A 25,123-nucleotide genomic window follows, 5' to 3' on the forward strand; every position below is an offset into this window, starting at 1 on the left:
TGTGTCAGCAGCTGCTCTGTGTGACCACTGGTAACTCTCTTCTCAAGGGGCAGGAAGATACTCACTGGGATAAGGCTGAGGGGAGTTCTTACTCCCATAAAACAATTTTGTTGGCCTGTTCCTACTCTCATTGGACTTTTTCATTGCTTACCAGTAGTTTTTAGGAGGTAAATGTACCAAGGCCTACATTTCCCAGGTAAAAGACATGAAGAAAAAGCAAAATATCTACAAGTATCAAAATATCTATCCTTGAAAAGGCCAGTAAAGAAGTGTAGATTCAAAGGAGAGAATTGCTCAGCTGTCTGCGTCTTGCCTTGGACAAGACCTCTTCATGGGTGTCATTCACAGGTATCAAAGGTGATAATGCACCTTTATTTTTACCTCTTTTATAGGATATTTTGCAGATTATGAGCTTCTTGAGGGAGTGGGAGGTGGGGTTCCACTGCAAGTTCCTTTCCATCACTATATCAAACCACTGTAGATCATTCAAATTTCCTATTTGATTGAGTAACATCAGCAACGGAGGTGGGGGCTCCGAAGGCTGATTGCTCTTTATGGTGGTCTAAGGTGAACATGCATAGAAAGGTGGCCTGTAGCTTCTTGTCTGTATGTTTGCAGCAGCAAATCAGGGTGTCAAAGGCACAAACAGTTTGACTAGCCCTGTATTCATTTTCCAGGGACAAGTTTGTTGGCTTAAATCGAGTCTGCTGAAAATGTAGCCAACATTTACCCTGGCAAGAAAAAAAACCAAAACCCTGCTTATGTATATGTATTGTTACACTGACATGAAGATTTCCTGAGCTATAGAGAGCTGCATGTCAAAATAAAAACCTATTCATTAAAAAAAGAATGAAATTAATATACCCGAACATAAGGAAGATGTGCTGGCTTAGTTAAATAAGGCGCAACTGGTATTATTTAATTAAAATCTAGAGTGCAGCTGTTATGGGAAAATCTAGCCAGTTTCAGATAGAAAAATATGCCCCAATAATGTGTTTCAACACCATTTTAGCAGTAAACTCAAGAATAAAGTAGGGGTGAGTGTTTTGTATATGTGTGCATACATAATGCATGTATATACATCTGTGTCAGGGAGAGGAAGAGAGAAGGGAAGAAGACAAATGTGTTCGAATACCTCTTCTTTACTGACAGAAACTATAAATAAAACTACACTTTATGTGAGCTGGTGGCCTGGAGGCTCGCAGGATGCGCAGTGAGTGCTTAGAGACTGAGGACAAGGGAGGGTGATGCTGTGAGCACCTTTGTGTGCACACAATCCAGGGGTTTCTGTCCTTTACCACCCAGGTACACAGTGGACATCTCACAAAAGAAAATGTCTTTGCTCAGTGAGTGAGAAATCATTTAAACTATGCATTTTTTCAGTTTTCTCCAAGAATGATAAAGGTGTCTTTATTTTCTATAAAGAATAGGTATTTGCATTGCTACTGTTTCTAAAACTTCCTGAGCTAATGTCTTGTTTTACTACTTAAAGCAGAGCATTTCAGCTTTTCAGAGAAATAACTGCATATATTAGACTAGCAGAAAAAAATAGCAACTTTTGGGGGAGGTTTTTGAGGAACCAGGCAGTTACATAAACCAAGAAAACAGAAACGCAACACTATGGGAAGTTTGGGTGGCATTATTATGTTTTATTTTGGTACCTATTTATACAGCACTGTAATTTTGCATGACACTCTTCAGAGAGTAACAAAGACAAGTGGTCAGAGCTGAGTCCCAGCAGTGCTCTGCTACACACCGAGGAAGGGCTGGGGAGTCGACATCAGGCTGCTTCGCTCTTGTCCTGTACTTGCTATGTTGTTTTTGCAGGGGCAGGAGATTTTAGAGCAAGATCTCACAGCCCAAGGAGTCCTCAGGGAAACAGACCTTTTTTTTTTGTTTCTTTTTTTTTTTATTTCTGCTGTTCTCCTCTTGGGCAGTGCAAAGCTGCCAGAGAGGGCTGGGAGTTGGGCTGCACGGAGCCTGTTACTGGGAGCTTGCAGCACACAGCAAATGGGTGTAGGAAAGGAGGAAAATGAGCAATAGAAAAGCAGGGGAAGGAGCATAAGGGCTTAATAACTTAAGATCATTATATTAATTAAACCTCCAGCTAGAAAAGTGCCACATGTTTGTAATGAGCAAGGGTTTTGACAACATTTTGTTAACTCCAGTCTTTTACTTCTGTTCAAGAAATAATTGACATTTGTGGTATTTTACCATTCTTATCATATTTTTTTCCAGATCAGGTACAGATTTTCCAGGCTTTTTTTTTCTCTTTATTATTTTATTGTCTCTGTGTAGCATTTGGTTGGTAATTCAAAGCAAACAGTTCACCTTTTTCTAGTTCACCTTTTGTCTACAAGTGAAATTCGTGTTGTGTTGAAATAAATAGATTTCACTTGCCCACAGATGGTGGTGAGGCCTCTGCTTTACTATGTCCACTGTCCCCGTGTGTGAGCTTTCAGTAGTAGTCCTTGGGGGGAATGCAACCATCTGAATCAAACATTGATGGTTTGGCCTTTTCCTCCCCAGATTGCTCTGAAAATATACACAGGATCACCTGGCCAGCCACCAAGCCAAGATTGGGAAGTGAGGTCAATTTCTGGACTACTGGGCTTTCAGGAAGGATCTGAAGGGCACGTGAAGCAGAGAAAGGTAGCTCCTTTCCGGGGATAGACTCCAGTCTGAAAGTCATGAAGGTGAGAGTAGGAAAAAGAAATCAAGCCCAAAAGTCTTGTTTTGATTTGATTTGATTTGATTTGTTTTCAGTGGATGTAGTCCATAGGAAACAGCAGTGCTGTATGAGGGAACTAAATGCCAGAGGAGAGAGGGGGAACCGGAGAAGGAGACAGGCAAGGGCGGAGGACCAGGGACCGGGTCAGTGCTAAATGGGAGCAGGGAGCCCACAGCAGGAGGGAGCTAGCAGACGACAGCACAGGTGAACAAGCTCACCCTCCGCACCATTCCACAGCAGTGCTGGCTTTCCAGACCTGGAAAAAGGAGCATTAGGGCTCCTGTTTGGCCCTGTCTGGCTGTGTCCCCTGAGGGAAGTTGAGGCAGGAGGGATCCGTGTGTTGCCCGGAGCCTTTGCACTGCACAGGGGAGGCAGCCACCAGTAGCTGGCCGGGCTCTGAGTGATGTCCCCGCCATGCCTCCTGCTCCTCCTGGGCAAGCGACTGAGTCAAAGAGGCTGAACGCTGAAAATATGCATGCTCTGGGCAATTGAAATTAGACCCGTGTAATGTTATTTAAGCATGTTTTTGTATTTTATACACTGCCTGAATCTCAGATGCTGAAATATTCACACAGCTCTTCGTTCTCTGGGGAGCAAGACACGGGTTTTCCCCAGTGGCACAGTGATAACTTCTGATCCACCAGCCTCCCGCTGTCCACTGTCACCGCGGCTCACAGTCACCGAGTGGCCCGAGGAATAGCTGGCACTCAAGGACCCCCCTCCAGTGCCCATAACTCTGAAACTACATGACATCTTAACCTTTATGAAATTTCTTCAAGACAGCATTTAAAAACACCCAAATCCTTCCTGACCTTTACATTTTAGTAGAAGGTTTTTTTGTTTTGTTATTTTTTTAAATTGATGTTACTATATTTTTTTCTTTAGCTGTGGCATTTTTAAGCTAGTTCAAGAGGAACTTTGCTTTGTGTTTCCCATGCTGGTTGAGCTCAATCATAAATCATAAAAGGGAAAGCGCTCCAGACTCAAACCTAACTCTATAATGTTTTTATGTTTGTGACATTTTATCTTTCTCAGCCAGTGGGAAGTTCTTATCCTTTTAATTTATAATCTGTTAGGTTTCAATTTGACTCTAGATGCTGACTTCCTTTGTTGCCTCCCATACCCATCCTCACCCCCTTTCCACCATAGTGTCACTTGGTGATTGCATATCAGGTGTACAGATCATTCAGAGAATCTCCCAGGGGGATCAGCGATTGCTGCCCTGGATCATCGGGAAGCTGACCCCTTTTCATATGTAGGAAATCAAGGTATCCTCTATAGAAAAGCCAATGGTGCAATTTGAGGTAATACACTGCCTAAATCTAGAACTAATCTGTTGAGTACTTCAGCAAAGCTATCTTAGTGTAAGACTAACACAAGAGAGGAATCTCTCCTGGCATCTTTACACAGAACCATGAATATTTGTAAAAAGAAACTGGAAACTTGAAAGGAAGCATTCTAGTTTTTTTCTACAGCACTTGCTCTTTTTAATGTTAGTCGAAACTGTGTATCCTGCAGTGCACAGCATCATGCTGGAAGACTTGGCTTTTTACAAAGGGAAAACTTTCCACATTCATATATAGTCTTTATCTAGCATAATCTCGTAAAATCTTCTATGATATCAGGCAATTACTACATTCAAGCCTCAGAGTCTGAATACTCTCTAGTGGTGCTATCGGATTTGTTTATACAGTATTGTTCTGTTGCAAGTCGAGTACAGCAATGCAACAGCTTTGTAGGCACAAAGATGAGTTCTGCTAAGCCTGTGTAAGTCTCTGCTCTTTAGCCCAAAAAACTGAAGGTCAGTTCAAAGCTGCTTGTTGAGGGAAACTAATCCTGCAAACAGTACATTCACTGGCCATTATTTCCAAATCCAAACTATCTTATAGTCATGAAATGGAAAGTTTATGGAGAAAACAAATGCTGCATTTATTACTGTGATGCAACATTCATAAAATATATTTCATTGGGGGGGAGTTTACACAGGGGGTAATGAGATTTTTCCTTTATACATTATTTATAACTGCTTAATCCAGGTGCTGTAGGTTATTTTTTTATCCCTCAGTTTCACAGCTACAAAACACTTCAGTATTTCTAATTTATTTCTGCTTACAATACAGATGTTCTCAATTGTGTCTCTAACTACATTTCAACTGTTATGATCGCTTTTATTTGTTTGTGTCACTGTACACTTAGAGGTTGAATGTGCACTACACAATAGTTAGGTTCCAAACAGCTTGTAAAAAGCCTCTGGTGATTTAGTTACCAACAAATTAAACTATGCCTAACAGTAATATCTTTATCATTAGTGGTTTTAATCTTCAAATGATTTCCCTGCAGTTTATATTGCTCTGTGCATGCGCTCTTATATCTTCACATAAAGGTTTCATCCTTTTAAACAGCATATTTCAAGATGACCATTTGGAAACAACATTTGGAGGAACATTTGGGTTGCATCCTCTAACTAAATTTCCAAGCTGTTGGTAACGGACTAAGGAAAATGTGGTCTGCACTGAATACTAAAGAGCTGCAAATGTAAGAGCCTTGAAGGTTATGTGTAAATATTGACATTTTTATTTTATTTAGCATACAAAAATGAACTTGCAATGTTGCTTATCTTGATCATACAGCAATGACCGCATCTGCATCATCTGAGATCTATTCCTCACACTTCTGACTTTCATAGATGTTCCAGAGTTTTCCCATTGAGGATGTTATTGATGTCCCTGATTAGGCAACAGATATCTGGGGATTGAGTGTCCATATAGGAACATGTCAACCAAGAGGCAACAAATGGAAGCAGAGAAAAAAAAAATCCTTTCATCTTCAAAGGCCATGTTATATGTGCAGATATGGGTCCCAATAAAACCATTAAGGTCCTTTCCTGAGACGTGTAATGGGACTTCAGGGCATTCAGCATCCAGCAAAACAAGGTCTTTGGTTCATCATAGAGGAAGCACAGAAAAATAACTGTAACGTTACATATACCCCAGCTGTTCTTTGCACTTAGCCATACTGCCCTTTCCCCTTGAGTGTGAGTCTGTTGTCATTTCTTTTTTAACCAGAGGTTTCTGTGGAAACCTCAGGGTCTGCATATTTACATGCTTTTTTCCTAAAACACTGAAAGAGAATCCAATGTGCAGATAATAAAGCCTGCAGTTCTTCAGGGCTGTTGTTTATTCTAAAGGCATTTATATGTTAAATACTAAGATGGTCACTGCACAGTTTGTAATCCCAAGGCATGAAACATGAGGGCCCCACAGCATTCCCCTTAAATCTAATCAGAAAGCCATGAGATCTTAGCTGTTCACACTACACATCTAGGCAACTGCTTCATGAATGGCACTATAGTCACGAAAAATCCCCAGTAATGACTTGAGACCACATTAGTTCTCTCCCTGGACGGCCTAACCTGAACACCAGCACTATCAGGATTTTTTTTCTGAAGTATCTGCTTCCCCTTTTTAAACTTCCAGCTCCTGCATGAAGCCTTGGCGTGCTGCTTGCATCAGCTGGCTGCCTCTTGTGCTCCTCTGGGGGTGTCTTGAAGATTTTTTTTATTATTATTTATTTCCACATGTGAGAGAAAAATTTAATAAATTGCAGAATCATAAATTTAATTTAGGGGGAGGGAGGAAGAACAGTAACTTCTTTGTGCTACATGGAGACTGTGTAATTTGCATAAATATTGCCTGTCTCTTTGGCAGATAGAGTAATTAAGAAGTGACCGGCACTGCTCTGGTTTGGTCATCCTCCCTTTTCTTGTATAAAATTAGCTTCATTTATTCTCCTTTTACTTCTTTGCCAAAGAGTTTCTGATTCTCCCAGTCCTCTGTTTTTACTGGACATGGGGGTGAGTCCTACCAAGAGGTGCAGTGCTCTGCTTACAGGGCTTCTTTGCCCAAATTAGAGAATATGTCCCTGATTCACTTCTCTTGAAGAAAGCCAGGCATCAATGTAGTCAGGCCAGCATGCTTTTGGCAGCTCATGCAAAGTGTGGAGAACACATGTAATTTGTCCTTTTTAATTTATTCTTCTCTGCCCTGCAATAAAGTAAGCAGCCTTATCCTGTATTAGTCAAAGCTTCTCAGAAGGCTCCCTCTGTGCTTCCAGAATAGTCCTGTAGTGACGGGGTAGCACTGTGGGAAAAAAAGACAAGAGACATATGCAAATGATGAAGTCTGCTTCTGACAGGGATCGATCCATTTCTCTCACCAGGCCAACATGGCTAAGGACATGCTTGTGGTGGCTGGTGGATACCCGTCTATGCTCAGTTTATAGCTGGTCTCATGGAGTGGCTGCATTGCAGAACTGACAGGGCTGTGTCCCATGCCAGCCAGCTGAGGGACAATGGTGGGTTGATGATGATCTATTCAAATGGACTGAGAAAATTAATTCCCCCTGCTTCTCCATTTCTAGGAAGAAAAAAAAAAAAAGAAAAAGAGAGAGATTCTGCAAGGACTAAGAAAAGGTTTTAAAAGGAGTAATAATAACTTGAGCTTTTGGAAGAATCAGCAGCTTTGAACACGGAGAGTATCAGGACAGAATGCTTTATAGCAGGAAGGTTCTGCTTAATGGTGGGACTAACTAAGGGCAAAGATAGCTGACATGATGGGAAGGAGGCTCAACGGTTAGCTCAGGAGAGCTCTGAGTTGCAGGGAAAAAAAATATGGACATCTTAGAGGAACCTGATGTTACCAAGATGTTGCTGTGAATTTGGAAAATGAATATAGAATTTACTGGGCTTGCATTGGTATGTGACTTTGTGCTATGTGAGTGTAATTGTGTTTGGAGGTTGAGTGCAGCCAAGCTGCATACTATCATATTGCAGAAGAGAGAATGAGCAAAGATCCTCCACCCAGTAAATGTGCCAGAAGGGCCTGGAGCAGAGACCATGATGCTGCCTACCTATATCTAACAGAAACTTAAGATCACTTGATTTACTGTGACCTCCTTTGGGGGCTTGCATTTCAAGAAATACGGTCCAGCTGGAGAAGAGAGCAAAAAGAATAATCAGAGGTCTAAAAAAATTAATTTGTGAGGAAAGATTGAATAATCTGGGGTTGTCTAACCTCAACAAGAGGAGTCTTACAGAAGAAAAGACAGGTCTTCAACTACATGAAAAAAAAAAAAAAAAGAAATAATAATCCTTTCTTACATTCCTGAGGGAAAGTAAGTACCAATAGGCTTCAGCTGCATTAAGAAAGATGTCAGTTAATCATTAGAAAATTGGTATTCTGTAGGAATTGGGTGGCATGCTGTGGTAGGTCAGGAACAGGTAGAGTCTTTGAATAAGCAAGACAACATATGAAAATAATGACAAAGACATAGCAGGGCCTTCAATGACCTTGTAAGCCTGACAACTTTCTGAATACACAGACTGCTCACTGCCCAGTGAGCACCTCGTGAGTAAAGTCAAGCAAGACACAAAGGGATTTGGGCCAGTTTTGTAGCTGGGACTCCAAGAGGAGCTGGGAGGCAGTAAATCCACTGTGTATTTTGACAATGGGGATCTCCCTCAACTTTGAAAGCAGATTTTTGTCAACTTAAAACACTTTTCCCTTGCCAAACCTATACACTACCTTCATCTTATCTAGAAAAAGCCCAGCCAACTGGCTTTCATCCATGTCTTATCTCTGCCAGACACAAGGAAGCTGTAACATATGGCTTCAATGAAAAGGAGACATAGAGCTTGGTGTCATCAGGATATTGATGACATTGTAGCCTATGCCATTTCACAATATTCTCTAGTGGTTTCATATAGGTTTTGAATAAGAAGGGTAACAGCAATGAACCCTTTGGTACTTTAAGCTGCAAGGCCTGGGAGAAAAAAAGTATTATCTGTGCCTTTGGGATCTTCTTGACATAGATTGTCAGAACGCTTTAAAGAATCTCTTCTCTCCTGTCAGCCATTTTGCCATAGCAGCAATGTGTAGCAGCAAACAGGAAGCAGACTTAATGTCTGGACTTCAGTCTGACTTGGATGCAGTGCTAAAACATAGGAAAAAAACAGCAATATTATGCAGAAATAATTTCTTTACTAAGGAATGTATGTGTACGTATGTGGGTCTGTATGAAGTCATGTAACCATGCTGTAAAAATTCCTACTGTCTCTAATCAGATTGAATCTGACTAATAACTGGAGGAATAAATTTATATATGCTGTAACTCCTAAACTATATTTATATTTATATAGTTTAGGAATTTTAGTTCTGAGAGCTGTAGAGCGAGAACGTTCTGCAGAGCTGATCATCTGCAGAGGCCTAGCGATGAGACCTGCCCTAATGGACTGGGGGGACAACTAGGTAATCCCTTAGTTGGTGGAATCAACCAGTGAAAGTCATGGGTGAAATGGTGTGACCCTTGTGTGAAGAGGGGAGGGTAGAATCTGTTGATAAAGATGCAGAATAGGGGAAGAAGATATAAAATCTCAGTTCGCTATTATCAATTACTCTGTAGGCAGACATGTCTTTCCCCCCAGGCTTACATCCATCTGGAGCTCCAACCTGCGCTGTGCCAAACAAGATTTAGCTTAAATGCCCAGCCATTTGTTTGGAGTGTATCGTTGTATGCATTTTTGTTTGGTATAAAGATTTGCTAATAACCATTGATATGGTATCTAGTCTTGAAAAGACTTTGCTTCTTATATAAAAAGCATATCATTGCATTGTTTAGGTTTCACGTTCTTTTCAGCCATCAGTGACAAGAAAACCACACTGAAATTACTGTATATGCCTGTCACGTGCCTGAGCTGTAATAATGGAAGTAAATTAATTACTCCAGAATCTGGTTAGCTTACCTGCCTCAGCCATTTCAACATAACCATCAGGAGGATGTCCTGGAGGCCCCATATTCACTACTGGAAGACTTCAAAACAGAGCACTATTAGTAAGGCCGTCTGACCTTTCTCCCTTCCATGCTGTGACAGTTAGTGGACAAGACATAAACCAAACCAGTGAACAGCGTGGGGGCTGACAGGCAGCTAAGCAGAGGAGCTGCATGAGCAAGGTGTTGAAGTTTACTCACCACTACGGTCCCATCAGTGTTACAGAGAGAAAGGGGGCTCTACATACAGGAAGAGTTGTGGGGTAGGAGTGAGGCAAATTAGTGAAATATGTCTTGTTTTCACATAACACAAATACCAGCTGAGCTGGAGTGATGCTGTGCAGTAGATTGCAATGAAAACATGCAGCTTGTGATAAGCTGACAGGAGCTGGACTGAGAATAAATAGCTTAGAAACATCAGTGGATAAATGCAAAGTTTTTGCTTTTATGTTTAAAAAGACACATTTGCTATGCTTTGCTTTTCAGAATGTAACACATTGTTAATGCCAACAACTATATTAATAACACCTTACACTTCCCAAGTGTCAGTTTTGTGTGTATGTTCTCATTTTTTTTTTGAGCTATGGACCTGTTTTAATTATCATTAGAACTTTGTGACCAAGGAGATTAGACTTTTTCAGCATGACTAACTGTTTTCTCAAGACGTCCTGGCTACAGTGGAGTGACTGTGCTGACATTTGCACAGGTGGGCAGATGGTGCCTGGGACATGTCTGGTTGCAGTGCAGACCTCAGGATCCTAGCTGAGGAAGCCAAGCCACTGCATTTGGCCTGATTTATAAGAAAACTGCTTCTCAGCAAATGTAGCCTGTGTTATCCTTTCTGCTAGATGTAATGGAAAAAATGGTTAGCCATAGCAAAACAAGACCCCAGCTAAAACATGTGTTTTGGCAAAAGGCCATGAGGGTTTATATCAGATATCCTTGTGTGTTTGTTCCGTACCAACTAAAACATTTAAACTCCTTGGGAAATATTGAAGAAGACAAACACATTCACAAGTGTGATTGACGATGGGAGGTTGTAAGGTAGATCACAAATGATAAATCGAGCTTGAAAACCCAGCAGTATGAGAACAAAAGCTGAAATGGTGTAAATGGCAATCAGTCTTCTAGAGACATAATCTAAATTTTGATTTCCGCCAAGAGTCGGTTATAAATGTGGAGTAGTTCCCTCACTCTCGAGACAGGGAGATCTTGCATTGAGGCTACCTGTGGGAGTCAACAGATGCTGCTGGGTACACTGAGAAACACAGTCCTTCAGACAGGAGGAGTAGAGATGGTATGTTTTGGAGTACTTGAGGCCACAGACTGATTCAGTAAAATCCAATTGTTTTTTAATTCCAATTCCGAGAAGGAATCATATGATTTCCTACAGATACTTGGCTGATGTCCACTGACTCTTTAAAAGAACTTTATGTCCTACTTTGTGATTGCCATGTAACTAATTAGATGGTTTTCAGCTGGGGGAGCTGTCATGCTCTGGCCTGCTACATCTAGGTGCCAGGACCCTTGGCATACTCTTCGCAGCTGTGCTGCAGACTTCCTGCTATGGACTTTGTGTTTAACCTCCATTATTCAACTTCCACCCATTTGGGAAAAACTGATCAATGTAACACAGTTTTAGAAGTGTCTCTTTACGGATACAGCTAATGGGACTTATGCAAGTCAAATGCTACTCAAGAAATCGTCTGGTAAGTCATACAGTTTAACAAAGTTACTGAGCTAGTACATAAGTGGGTAAGATGGCAAATTTCATCACGCGTTTGAAAGTGTTTTTTCCATGTACTGCTTTTTTTCTATCTTCAGTCCAAAGCATTATAGTGGCCTTCAACAAAGATATCTCTGTTTAAGCACCAACATCATAACAGTTTTTACATTCTTGCTTTGCTCTGTACTTATGTAGTCCTGGAAGAGCTCCATGGGTTTCAAGGGTCAAGGCAATACTGCAATTACATAGAATAAGAATTCTTTTTCTTTAGCAAAGATTTGGTAATGTAGCAAAAACAATGGACTGTACTTTTGAGCTTAAATGGTGTAAGTGAACCTGCTCTGTTCAAAAAAAAAAAAAAAAACAAACCACCACCCACCCACCTTTTTTGATCTCCTTAGTGTCAATAGCTTAAAGTCAAACTAAGGCAAAAGCATTGGAGTGGCAGTAGTAAAAAGAACTATAAAAGATCTAAGTTGTGGAATCAATTTTTTTTTTTAAATTGTTATCTACTTTTCCTGCTTCGTGCTTGTTTCTGCACCTACATATTAAGGAGCTGAACATGGCCAATGACTGCCTGCACTTACATCAAAATACATATAAGAAAGGGCATTTGAATAAATCACCATTTTGCCTATATAATTCAGAAGTTCAGATCTCCAGCTACAGCAGATTTGAACTTCTTTGGGATAATAAGTTAGCTGAAGCAGATGAGTTAAATTAGCTGGGTGCAGCAACTGGGAGCAGAGCGCTGAGATAAACAGGAATGTGCTGGTGATCATGAATAGGTCAGGAAAGCTTCTTCAGTGGTGCCCTGTTCTGTGGAGCCATATCTTGTACTCAAGAAATGAAAATCCAGGTCTCTCAGCACTTCTGTACTGGAACACCTAGCAGGTGGGATCGCTGTGTCTGCACCAAGCTTTCTTGTTCTGTGACTTCTGGGGCTTGGCAATACTTGCATGATGCCTGGGGAGCAAATTCTTCCCTGCTGCAGCCCCGCCATTGCAGGGTGCTCTTGTTTGGGACTGCGGAGGAATCCAGCTCTCACCAGCTCTGGAAGCGATGACTAAGAGCTGCCCTAAGCCTCACCTTGTCACAAGTCACTGCCCTGTCCTGTGCCAAGAGGTAAAGTAAGCAATACAGAAGGCAGCTGGAAAGAGGGCAGTCAGGAGGAGCTCAGTTTAGCAAATGCTGGACAACAACAGGTTTTCAGCAGTTTATTTAGGAAACAATAGTTTGTTAAACAACCATGCTTTAACTGCAGTGGGTTATTTCCATCCTCAGTAATATTTTATTATTATTATTTAAAAGCAAAAGTGTACAACAGTTATAGGAGCGTGGTGGTGTTCTAGCTAAGATTCACTGCTTGCGAACTATTCAGTTGTACGATTTTAGAAGTGCCAGATTTCTAAGTGTTTTTGTTTGTTTTTGTTAATTTTTGTCATTCTCAAACACACCCATTTTAATTACCAGGAAACTAAGCTTTCTGCAGGAAGAAAAGTAGTGTTATCTTGTTTGTGTGTAGGCTGCCTCCGTCACTTTAGTGCACAATCACAGAAAATATAATCACACCTCTGCACATTGGAGGCCGAGTCCTGCACCCTAGTCTGTCCATCCTCTACTCACATAAGCAGGTGAGTCCTCAGGTTTTGCTTGGCTAAAAGGTACTGTCTTGTAATAAAAAAAAAAATAAAAAAGAGGAAATCTATGCTAGGATTTAGAGCACCTGCTTTTATTAAATCTAATAAACCAACTGTCACCATAGTGTAAAGGTGATTCTCCTAAAAAGAGTGGAGCTGTTCCAGTCTTACATTTCAGTACTGAGATCAGAACCAGACTTAGCTTGCTGAAAAACAAAGCAGTTCTGTCATTTGCTGGAAGTGAGGAATCAATTGTCCAAATCTTTAGTCTCTCTGCTGTGTCCCGCCTGAGTTTGTGTACTATACAATGTTACATGGATTCCATGGGGTGCTCTTCTAAGTATCTAAGTATGCTCCACAGTGTTTACTAGTAAGGCTCTTTTTTCTTCTTCTTGCAGCTTGTCCTCTAAAGTTAATAAATATCTCTGCACTAGTATTTTGTCCTGTTCTGTTAAAACCATTTTAAGGTCCAGGGAAAAGGTTCTATTTTTTTTTTTTTGATCATTCTGAAGCTATCTTAAATGTCCAGTAGTTCAGGGCTCCCATCGTGCTGTCTGTAGCCACAGGCTTTTAAATCCAAATATTTGAAGTGGATTTATGAGGGGGGGGGGTTAAGTTTACAGCAGGCTTTCCCAAACTGGGGTACAAAGGTGCTGGTAGAGAGGGGTGAAAAAGCAAATGCATTTAATTCTGCTTCCAATGTGGGGACATACTGATTGTACGGGGGAGGATGAATAAAAGAGCTCACCTGGGAGAGAGGCACAGGGCAGAGTCAATTGCAAAGTGCTGGCTTACAGAATTTAAAAAGAAAAACATACTTATTTGTAGTCAGCGGTCTAAGTTGCATTGTTTGGCATGAGCTGGCTCCTATTTATGCTTGACTTCACAATGTTTACAGCACTTTCATTAAAGCTATCAGGTTGGGGTGGGGGAGCTGTAAGGGAAAGAGGACATCCCTGTTCTAGCAGTGCCACCTCAGAAATCACTACCCCCTGTGTGAAAATGCCATGTGCTCCTTGCTTACCAAGTGGCTTAGGTTAACGTAAGGGGACTCACTGTTCTACCGTTAAATGCCAAGGGAGCAATACCTGAAAGGTCTGAGACTGAAGCACCAGTCTACACAGTTTTCTATTTACTATAGATGGTGTATTTAGTAACTAATCAACCAACCTAATAATCTAAAATAGTATTTGACAAAAAGGTCAAGTGTTTAATATTAAGGTTGGGAGAGCCATAAAAATCTATAAGGGGAATGCTCCTCGGAGCAGCCAGCCAGATGCAGCTCCTGGCTTTGTCATTGTATCTCCGTTCCTCCGTACATTCTATAAAAACGTCACAGTCTCTTAAGCTCAAACAATACCATACATTTCCTGCTTCTGTAGGATGCAAGTCTATGGAAAGCTCAGTTTCCAGTGAGCAGACCTAACAACTCAGTCTCTGAAAGATCCCTCTCTTGAAGTCTTCTAGAGCTTTTCAAAAAGTGTCATGGTTTATGGATTAAATAGAAGTTCCCAGGAGGAGGTGGAGGACTGCATTTTATGGAAATCTCATTAGAATGCAATCAAAGAGACTTTTCAAATTAAATAATTGCTTTATAAAACTTAGCAGACTTTATGTTCCAGGTCTGCTAGCCAAATGGATCTCAGCCAGAGGGGTGACAGGGAGTGAACCAAACCAACGCTGGGATAAATATCCCCCACTTCCACACTGGCTAATAAACGCAGGAGCTAGAAATAGCCAGAGTATGCTGCTGATCTGTAGAGCAACCTGGGCAGCTTCCTCTAGCTTCAGAACCTCATTTTCCCAGTATGACATAGAAACAAAACACAGAAACAGTAACTGAGACTAAATGCTGTACTTGGATCCAGATTTCAGGGCACACATATCTGATTTTATTGTTACTACTGTCCTCCCTCAGCTCCTGTCTCTCTGATGTTGTTCCCAAATTCTGTTCTTTGTGACAGTTAGTTTATTTTTTCTGTCACCTTCTTATTTGCTTACGGTGGCTGTGGCTACTCTACATCTGTCCGTGGGATCCCACCTCAGGTGTAGTGTTTGAACTAACATGTCTCCTTGCTGCACCTTCCAGCTGAGGAAATTGCAAGAAGTACTGTCATGGCCAGCAGAACACGCAGATGATCCACCCTGTAACTCAGATTGCTGTACCATTTTTTGTAAACCCACATGGCTAATAGCAGGTTGATCGTTTTATTGGACTGGCAAATACATACTAGAGGAACAGGGTATTTGGAATTAAAAATGAGACACACCTTTTAATTCTCATGAAAGCATTATCATGGGAAGCCTTCTTACATCAACAGAGTGAGAACAAGTTAAATATTTTGTTTCAAAGGGATTATCCCTACCCAGCAGGGAACAGCTGGCATGAAGCGTTGATCCACCTCCCACTGCAAACATGAGCCAAACTCCTGTTGATTTCATTGGTACAGAATCAAGCCCTTATTAAGTCCATGACCAGCTTTGCACAACTTCTGTCCCCGTCTGCTTCCCTTACCCATAAACCTGACCCTCTCTCACCCTGGAAAACCCAAGCTGAAGAGGGCAGCAATGAAACTGAAAATATTCTAAGAGGTAAACGAGTAAACCAGTAAAAATAAATAAATAATATATTTATTTGTGGAGTATATCTGGAGTATCCCACTAACTTTGGCCCTTCCGTCTGTATAGCAGAATGACAAAGAGCAAAATGTATCTGGGATCTCAACTCACTGAAAGGAGATAGTTCCTTCTTTTTTTTTGGATTACCATCGTTCTTCTCCAGGTTGTGTCCCATTTCTGTGGTGAGCTGCTTGAAAAGGACTATTTTCTCACGGTATTCCAAAGTTTTGTGCACAGTTACATTGCAGTATATTTAGTAACAGAATGCGAATTATTGTGTTGCTCAAATGGCCTCACTCTAAGATCTACATGGGGCCACAGGCTTCTTACTGACTTTCCAGAGCATTCACATCAAGAGGAGAACATACGTTTATGCAGAACCATACATTACTTAGAAAAAATCTAGACATGAGTTAGGATCCTAATCTCTGATGTTGACAGGCTTCCTGTCCATCAACATCCAGTCCCTTCACTGTTATACTGTTTGAAGGAATCTCTGCTAAATGGCAGACCAGGTTGAAACTATCAGTGCCTAGGAATGAGGAAAAAAATGTAATAAGTGATTGGGTTATTAAGAGCCTTACGGTATGTGACAGTGAAAAAAGTGAGGCTGTACCCTCATATGTCATCTAAAAGTTAGTACTATGAACAAGATGTTTTCATATCCTTTCTAATACTTTGAGATAGATCAAAATTTATCATAGCTATCTTCATTTTACTCAGTTAATAATGAATGATCAGTGAAACATTTTGGAATAGGAAAAGCTAGATGATTCATGTAACCTCTGCCGTGAAAGGTTTTCAAAGTTTAAAACATACAAAGAGAAGTAAAAGTAGCTATGTCCCTTGTACAATATATAAAAGCCAAGAAATTATGTAGGGGAGCTAAGAAGTTTGAATTGAATACCACAATTTGTGAGATGTTTGTACAGGTTTGATTCTTTGATAATCAGATTGAGTTTCATTGTTCAGCATTTGCATGAGTTTTCAAACAATGAAACTGTCTTCTTGGCTATTTCTTTTCACTGAAAGTCATCCTTTGATGACAGTGGTGTGACTGTGATAGTGGTGTCATTGTGTGGGTGTTGTATAACTGCAGCTTCTAACTCCTGGGGAAGGTGCTGTGTAAAAAGCTGTGTTTCTTCTCCTTAAAACTCATAGAAGATCGAAGATGTGAAAAGGAGTCCAAAGTCTTGCTCAACTGTTTATGGCTAACAAGGAATCCAGAAACTTTGCCATAACATTCCTGTTACGCACACGCCTCTGATAAGTCTGCTTGAAGAATAAAGGACCAAATTCTCTGGAATAAAAAACACCCTTTTTTTTTTTTTTTTTGGTGTCTGTCATGCTTTTACTACCTGTTTCAGCAAAGACCTTTGTTACAAAAAGCTGAAATACAGAGATATGTCTTTATCCCTCCAATTTGTATAATCGGTGTTTTTATCTTTGTAACAGTGCATAGAAAGAGGTATAATGTGATGCATGGAAGACTTCATAAAGCTTCCACTTTCAAAGCCTGTGAGTGGTGAATTGTGTCCCGTTTATGTAGATTGTTTCACACTAATAATTGTCATTGCTATTTCATCATTTCCAAAAGTGTGTTAGCCTCTTGACTATGAAAAGCTAGACCTGCTGGACCACTGTTTCTGGAGCAGTATTGCAGTTTCCATGCTTTTGCATTGCTAGAGCTAATTCTTTTGAATATTCTTTCTAGCCAAAAATTTGAGGTTATTCTTCTTATGATGAGAAGTTGCTGGTCAGAGGCACATACTGCTTTTATGAAGTTCTGTATCTACAAAAAAAAATATAAATAAAAGGACAAATCCCTTTTTCTGACCCCAGGATAAGTCAAACAGAAGTGTAGAATAATTTTATCCCATTGCCTATGAGGCTTCCTTCGGCCACTATTCATTCCTTATGCTCACCCTTGGCCTCTTGTAGGGGGAAGCACTTGTCTGCGTGTCCTGCCTCCATTCTTCATTTCCACAGTGTTTCTATGGATTTTCTTACCACTCAGCTCTCTTGGCTGCTCAGTGCAACGCTCAGAAGATACACTTCCGTCGTAGCTGAAATCTCTGATCAGACTGGCATTGCCTTTGCTGTGTACAATGCCTCGTGACTGTGCTTTGCTTTGGAGGCCATGTATCTTCACAGAGGAGTAGAGTTGCTCCTTCCTAGCTAGCTCAACTGAACAGCAGTGACTACAGCCACCATCTCTGGCAACACTTCATCCAACCAGTCGTAAACTGTGTTTTCTATCAAAATTATTCTTGTAACTCTCCTTGCATAAAAAAGCAAGCCTGAAAAAAGAAATAACACAGAGTGGTTTAGAATTGTATACTAGGAATAATTAAACTTTTAGTAAGAGGCTTCTGTCATTTCTCTATTTTTACTCACCGTGAGGAGGACAGCATGTTCTCATCTCTGTAGAGTCACATAAATGACTTGATTAAAGTGTGTATTGCAGAGCTGATTCTGGGCATTTGGAATTTCCTTGCTGTTTTCTTAAGGTATTTGTATGATAGATGAGGAGGGAAAAAAAAAAAAAAAGTCTTGTGTTTAGTTCATCTTGTTATGATGTAGATATATTTTCCACACATTTGCAAATAGAGTAAAGAACAAGAGTTCTTTAGCTATTTAAAGTCTTTGAAAGAAGAAAGGCAGTTTAGATTACCAGCAGCCTACAATGTGCATGGCACAAAAATGTCAGTTTTAATGGCAAAGTTCAGGATAAAACTGTGTCAGCTAATTTAATCATTTACCATGAAATACCAGTTATCTTAATCTTACATGCAGTCCTTAAGTCTGCCGCATATTTTTGTGTAATTGAATCCTGACCCTAAAAGGGAACAGGCAAGGAATTTGCTTTTCAGTGAATAGTTAGGCTCTAAATGTTCCTGTTTATAAATTGTATTTGCAGCATTGTCAGATATTTTAATACTGAGCAGCTAATATTTCTGATGAGTCTATTTTTTTCTGTTTCATATTTGTTTTCCATGCTGCAGAAATTATATTAGTATTCAGTTTCTATGGAACTTAACTGAGTTCTCTGGAAAAAGTGCAAATATTGTTCCCAGAACTTAAGGCAAATAAATTAGTATCTAACCCAGATGACACATTTTATTCATGTGGTTTGCTTTCCATCTAGATACCTGATGTATTACTTCAGCAGCAAATTCAACAAGGCCAAGATGTCTTCATTTTCCTTCAGAGCAAGAACTGTAGGAGCAGTGTGATGGAAGTATTGGTCTTCTGTGGCCAGCCGGCGAGAACCCATCAACAGCTGTGATGAGCAGAGCAGACACAGGGAGACAGGAGGCAGCTGAAGCCAAAGAGGACCCACGCCTGGAGCTCTGTGTGTGTGATTGGAGCAGAGAGAGGCCAGGACCCAAGGAAATCCCAGCAGCAAGGGAAAAAAACAGATTGACTCTCAGTGACTCATTTAGCTCCTGGATTGGACAGATCTCTCCCCTGCTGGCAATTTGGCTGAGCATCAATGGACAGATACCAGGATGAATAGCTTAAAATAATTAGGGGTTGAGAATCTGCAAAACTGCTAGCCATCCAATTCTTTACTGTGCAATGTGAGGCACAAAAAAGAAATTACATTTAGGTTATTAAATATTAAGTCAGTGGATTTACCTCCATTTGGTCCAGAACAGGAAACTGGATAAAATTCAACATTTATTTCATTGTGTCGATGGCCTGTTTATCACTGAGCGGGTGAGTGCATTTTGGCAGGTCAAGCTCTTTGACACATGGGGCAAATGTGTGCTTAATTTCTCCCAAAGAGAAGAATTAATATAATAATAATTAACACAGATGAGAACAGAATTAAAATTGAGTACATCCAGGCATCTTACTTTCTATGTGTTCTGGGGCCAGATTTTTTACTGCTGAAGGCATTGAGGATTTTGCCATTGGTGCTGATGGGAGCTGAACGGTGCTGAATGTAGAGAGACTGGATTTCCTGTACTATTTAATGCTCAAAAACAGAAGCAACAGGCTCATTTAGTATCAGTAAAGGTCAGTTAAAATTATAGAGACATCCTTTGGAGCAAATCCTCTGCCTTGTATTTGCATATTTATGAACTAGAGATTACGACAGGCTATTCCATTTATTAGAGCAGCGTCGCTATAGTTAATAGTCTGTCAGTATTTCCATTATAAACCCCGTTTTTCAGTGTTTTAATATCTCAGCCATTTAAAATCACATCAGGAAGCAAGTTGGCCTTGTGTTGTCAGGCCAGGTGCAATTTTTTGTTTTGGATTATTTTCAGTAATGAAATACTGTTCATAATATATGCAAATGTGCCCCAGCATTTCTCAGCAGGGAGGGGGGTGGTAGCAAAGCACAGAAATTCGTTGTGGCTGGGGGGCGGATAGAAAAGCGTGTAAGTTCATTGTGGCTTTTTTCTTTAGGAAAGAAGGTCAAGAGGAATTTGACCAATGATGGCAACTGGGACTATGTGATATAAGAATGGTATCTCAGCATTTGCTCTATGAAGAAACACTGGTTCTCAATGTGAAATGAAGTTGCTGCACACTTACCAGTGGTGATCAAGGTATACAGCTGAGGATGGTTCCCCAGCCCCTCAAAAACTTCTTGTCTGCCAGAGTCATGGATGAAGCACAGCAGGTAAGAAAGCAGAGGACATAAAAGAGCCTCTTGAAGTAACAGAAGACCCAATTGCAAATTCAAAAAGCTGACTTCCTTTGTGTTGTCCAGTGCACAGAAGTCCAGTGACCTTTTTGTTGATACTCAGGGTAGATAAGTGGGGTTGCTGAGGCTTTGGGGAAGTGGCAGCTCTGAGGCTGCTTTGCATGTATCCCTGAGCTGAGCGGTATTGTTTACCTCAGTAGTCCCACATCCTGCTCCTTCCAAACAGATCCAATTTGCTTTCATACAGGTGCTGGTTGGCTAAAAAGTAACCAGCCACCTAGCAGGGGCAAATGTTTAGACTGAAATGCCAATTTTTAACCTACCAGGGCAGAAAGAAGTTGCTCTTCAATAAAGAAGCTGGTCTTGCACTTATAACCTCTTGCTGCATGAAAAGACAAACAGTCCAATAATGACCCCCTGGGCATTGATTTGTCCCCAAGGCCTTGAAACGTCACTTGCAGCCACAGTAATTAAAAAGTTGAAATTCAAATTCATGAAGAGTGGCAGGAAAAAAAAAAAAGTTATTTGCAAAGCAATTGTTACTCTTTGCTTCTGCCCAGGAAACAGATAGTTGGAAGACAGGAACACAGTCCATATTTCCCATCCTTTCTGTCATAAAGCTCTATGTGCTCAACTGGGGACTCCACGGAAACTAACAGGGGCAGGCCAGAAACACCATGGAAACATCATATACAATCCACTTGGTGCATAGCACCTAATAAAAAAATGCCCTGGGCAAGAGCAGGACTGGGCCTCTGCCTTCTGTGAATTTGGACTGGGTTAAGAAACACCAAGTTTAGAATTTTACATTGCATAAACAATGTTTTAAGTACATATTTTAAGACATGGTTGGAAAAAAAAAAAAAAAAGAGTCTGTGATCTTCAAGCCCCCAAATCCAAATGGTGAGCCAGACTTTGCAACCAAGAGCTCAGATCAAGACACTCCACCCAGGCTTGTAGAAAATCTGTTCCACATCCAAATGGCTCAGGTTCGTCAGTAGTGCTTTCTTGAAACAATAGTATTTGGGATATTTTTTTGCAGATAATTGCTAACGTAAATTGCATTTTCCAAATTCCTTTCAGAATTGCCATTGTAAAGAACAATCTGCCTTTCCCAGGCATGTCACAGTACTTTTTCAGCCAAAAATTATCTCTGGTCATGATAAGTGATCATAACTCAGAAGTAGGCAGGCTACAGAAATTCTACTGTGTTGAATGCAAAATAACTTTAGCAGTTTTATAAAGCAGGTGTGTTACCCAAAGTAACAGTGGGGGAGGGAGGGCCTGCCAAACGTGTTTAAAATGTATGAAGTATGAATTATTATGTGCCGTCTGCTGGAAGATAAGTCCATGCTCAGTAAGCTATCTGAACAGCATTGTTCACTACATGTATTTGTTATGTTTTGGTTTTAATTTGCAGTGACATAAAATCTTGCATAACCAATTTGAATGCATCTTTGAATATTAAAAATACTAATTATTATGTAATTAGTCAACAGGATGTGTGTAATTGTGTAATACCAACATTCCTGGGTGTGGTAAGTACGTAGGTAGAATGCCAACACTCATCTAGACGTAGTATTGTAAAATTACACAACAACATACACCCTGGGTGGGTACTGTAATTGTATTTTACATTTAAACAATGGCTACATTAAGAAAATAGAAGTTATTCTTTTTAAAAATATCTTCCCACAGGCATGGATCGTAGTAGATGATGGTGATATTATTGCCAAAATAGAGTATCTTCCATCTCCCAAGGGACCCAGACTTCTTCATAAACATGTAAATAGGAGACAGAAACTAGGCATGAAGAGTCTTTCATCCACTTGTGGCAGGAAGCCACCCCAAAACAGACATGTGACAACTTCTGAATCATGCACCAGAGTAACTGCAGAAAATGGACAGAAAGAACTTTCTATCTCATGAAGAATCGCATGAGGTTAACCAGAAATCTTAGTAGAATTTTTATATTTCTATGACTTAACAGGCATCAGAACTGTCCTTAAACCATGGTGGAAACAGAACCATACATTAAATCAGATTTTCCTTTGATCTTACCCAGGAAGGTCTAGGTTACCCAGGAAGATCTAGGTTACAGTCATCAAATGTCCTGAGCGTTTTAGTTGACTATGATCTGTGCTAAGACTTATTGCCAATATGGTACGGAAGTCTTCTGCACTCATGGACACCCCCCACCAGTCATCACTCATTCTTCCTATGGTAGATCTGCAGTCATTGACAGGCATGCATTTCACTGGAGCCAAAAAATACAGACAGAAAAGGTGGAGTGTTCTTTTACGTAGCTCACCAGTATTTTCTCTCTTTTGATACAGATCCAAGGTGAAAAATCCAGGGAAAGAATGGAAAGGTGGAAAATCCAGGAAAAGAATGGAAAGGTGAAAATCCCAACAGGGAAAAAAAAAAAAAGAAAGAAAAAAAACCACTAAGCTCTTATTCATTATAAACGTAAAATGTTGGAGCCTTAAGCTGTTTTTTTTTTTTTTTTTTTTTTCATGTGTCTGGGTGGAGAAGGGTGAGGTGCCCTGTAAGGATGATTTTATCTTGTACTTTTGAGTCTGAAGATCTTCGATGTGGTTTGGCAAGTTCATAAAAATATTTGTGATAAAGTTGAACTGCTGTCTGGAAATGTTACACACAGATGTAAGAAAGCTTAAGGAGAAAACTGCAGAAGAATCAGCGCTGTACATGAATGAGGTTAAAAATTGCAGACAATTAGCTACTAGATGACTCCTACTAAATAAATCATCAAAGACCTGACTGCTGCTTCCAGGTTCCTACAACAGTATTGGCTCATTGGAGAAGCTAAAAATTGCTTAAGATGTTGATTTGGCCAAAGTTTTAGGAATTCACTATTCGTGTTTGAATTCACTAATCAACCAACAAGGCCAATGTACACTCTCTTGCCAAGGCTGTAAAGCAGGGCCTTCATGCTTCTAGGGAAGACACTGTATTTATTGTTCAGGATCAAGGGCCCCATGATATAGAAAATGAGCTTCTTTGTGTTAAATGAGAGCAAAATGGGAAAGAAAAACAACCTCAGCTTGTCATGGAATCTCACATCTTATTTCAGCACTCAATAAAGCACTTTGCTTGTCCAATTTAATAGAGAAGCACATTTTCTTTTCCTGTATTCGTCCACAGATCAGGTCTAGCTCTGATCTCATTTAGAGCTTAATGCAAGACCCAAAGTAAAGGGAAAATATACCCATTGATTCCAATTGGCATCTGGTCAGTCTTGTACTGTGGTTTTACTTAAATGTATATACATTGCTGAGCTTCTCCCAAGAAAAAGAGATGTAAGTGATAAGAGGTGGGAGTCTGTATGCTCAACTTTTCACCCTCCTGTTACTTGGTGCTGATAGGACCAATACTTTGGCTTGGCAAAAACTTCTTAATCTGTCTGGCCTTTCTGCAGGGTTGACTGTTAAAAAAAAAAAAAAAGTGCACACCTTGACCTTCTTTATTGCTACATCTGAGCAGCTCACCATAGTTGTACTCTCTTTTACTGCTTGAGATTTACTTGTGTCCCTGGCCTATTGTGATAATCCTCTGAATGTCATTGCGGTGAAGGTTTTGTTCTTCCCAAAAGCTCTCCAGAGGTTCCATGAAGGCAAGTAGGGTTTGCTTTGGATGAAAAGTACATTGTGTGTGTCACTATAATAAATGCAAATATGCAGAGTGATGGTTGAATTTAACAGGAAATTGAAATGTTTGACTTGTCACAAGGCCAGTTTATACTATGTGAATTCCTGGCATTGCTCATAGTAGGTGAACCTCACGCCATGTTGAGGGCCAGCCTAGGGCCTAGTTATCACTTACATGCAACTTAAACTGTTTTCAGAACAAGACTGAAGCAGTGCATAAGCCTCACATTGTCTCTCTGTGCAGGAGTGGGGAAAAAAAAAAAGGACCCTGATTTGGAAAACACTAGGGAAAAACACTGAAGTTTTACACATCAAAAAGGCTAATTAGAAATGCTTTTCTTTTATAACAAGTAAGCCAAGCACATTGACATTAATTACATGAAATACTCGGGGTTTGGAATTGTCTGTTGAAGACCACAAATGTATACCAAATCCTATGCAAACAAGAGTGTGTGCAACTATTCTTTAGGTAACACATTTATTCATAAAAATAAGCTAGGTTTCTTTTTAGTGGATAGACCATCATAAAAGTCTCTCTCTCGCTCGCTCGACAGGGTGAGATGGCTGTATCTGTTCAGCGCGGCCTAGTGTGCGTTCTGGGAGCTCGGAGCACATTCTTTCCTTACATGAGTTCGTACTACTCTGTCAGCTTTCCTGGCATTACATCACTGTGATGAGGTGCAGAGTTTGTTCTCCTTTGCTGGTAAATTTCCCTTAGTTTCAAAAAGGCTAGTGAAATACGTAACTGCATTTATAATTTTCAGTCTGCGTCCCCACGCTTACTAGTGACAGAGGTACTTAAAGTGACTTAAACTGTGAATGTGATTTGCTGTGGTGCCCATTAGTGTTAGTAGAGGCTCTTAATAATATTGGTCAGAAAACTTTACCTATTACTTCTTTGACCCTGGCTGACTGCAGAGAGAACCTCTCACTTTTCATAGCTTTAGATCGAGATGGAAGAGTTCTTCTGTGTAAGGGCTGTAACAGGAAGGCTCAGCAGGCTGAATTGCTCCACTCCAAGTGCTCCTACAGCCCTGCCCCACTCCCCGCTCCTACCATCTTAGGCGCTGCTTCTATACAGATAATAGACACTTCACTTTCCAGATCAAATTCACCCACTGAATCTGCCTCTTGTTTATTTTAAGGATACCTCTTAAGTTTGATGAGATGTCTGGCTTGCACAGGAGCTGTTCTGTGGTCACTGTAGATTGTCACCTGGCAGGGCTGGGTTGGAGCTTGGAAGCTTTGGGC

General features: G+C 40.4%; 3 long non-coding RNA genes across 6 annotated transcripts in view; 2 read left to right on the forward strand and 1 right to left on the reverse strand.

Annotated features, from left to right (window-relative positions):
• LOC106034043 (uncharacterized) overlaps positions 1–25,123 on the forward strand; it is a 504,730-nt gene that overhangs the window by 449,251 nt on the left and 30,356 nt on the right. For all 4 annotated transcript variants that reach the window (XR_010833079.1, XR_010833077.1, XR_010833078.1 and 1 more), the window contains 3 exons: positions 18,690–19,264; positions 19,964–20,180; positions 22,541–22,603. This is a non-coding gene — a long non-coding RNA (uncharacterized lncRNA). The remainder of the gene's footprint in view (positions 1–18,689; positions 19,265–19,963; positions 20,181–22,540; positions 22,604–25,123) is intronic.
• Positions 1,810–5,267, forward strand: LOC125182209 (uncharacterized). Its single transcript, XR_007161488.2, has 2 exons — positions 1,810–2,696; positions 5,134–5,267. It is a non-coding gene; the product is annotated as an uncharacterized lncRNA (long non-coding RNA).
• LOC106034045 (uncharacterized) lies at positions 14,254–18,824 on the reverse strand. The gene is made up of 3 exons (XR_001205775.3): positions 18,694–18,824; positions 17,939–18,045; positions 14,254–17,841 (listed from the first exon to the last, which is right to left on the reverse strand). It is a non-coding gene; the product is annotated as an uncharacterized lncRNA (long non-coding RNA).

Source organism: Anser cygnoides, chromosome 8, assembly GCF_040182565.1.
Source record: "Anser cygnoides isolate HZ-2024a breed goose chromosome 8, Taihu_goose_T2T_genome, whole genome shotgun sequence".
In the NCBI taxonomy this organism is placed as follows: domain Eukaryota; kingdom Metazoa; phylum Chordata; class Aves; order Anseriformes; family Anatidae; genus Anser; species Anser cygnoides.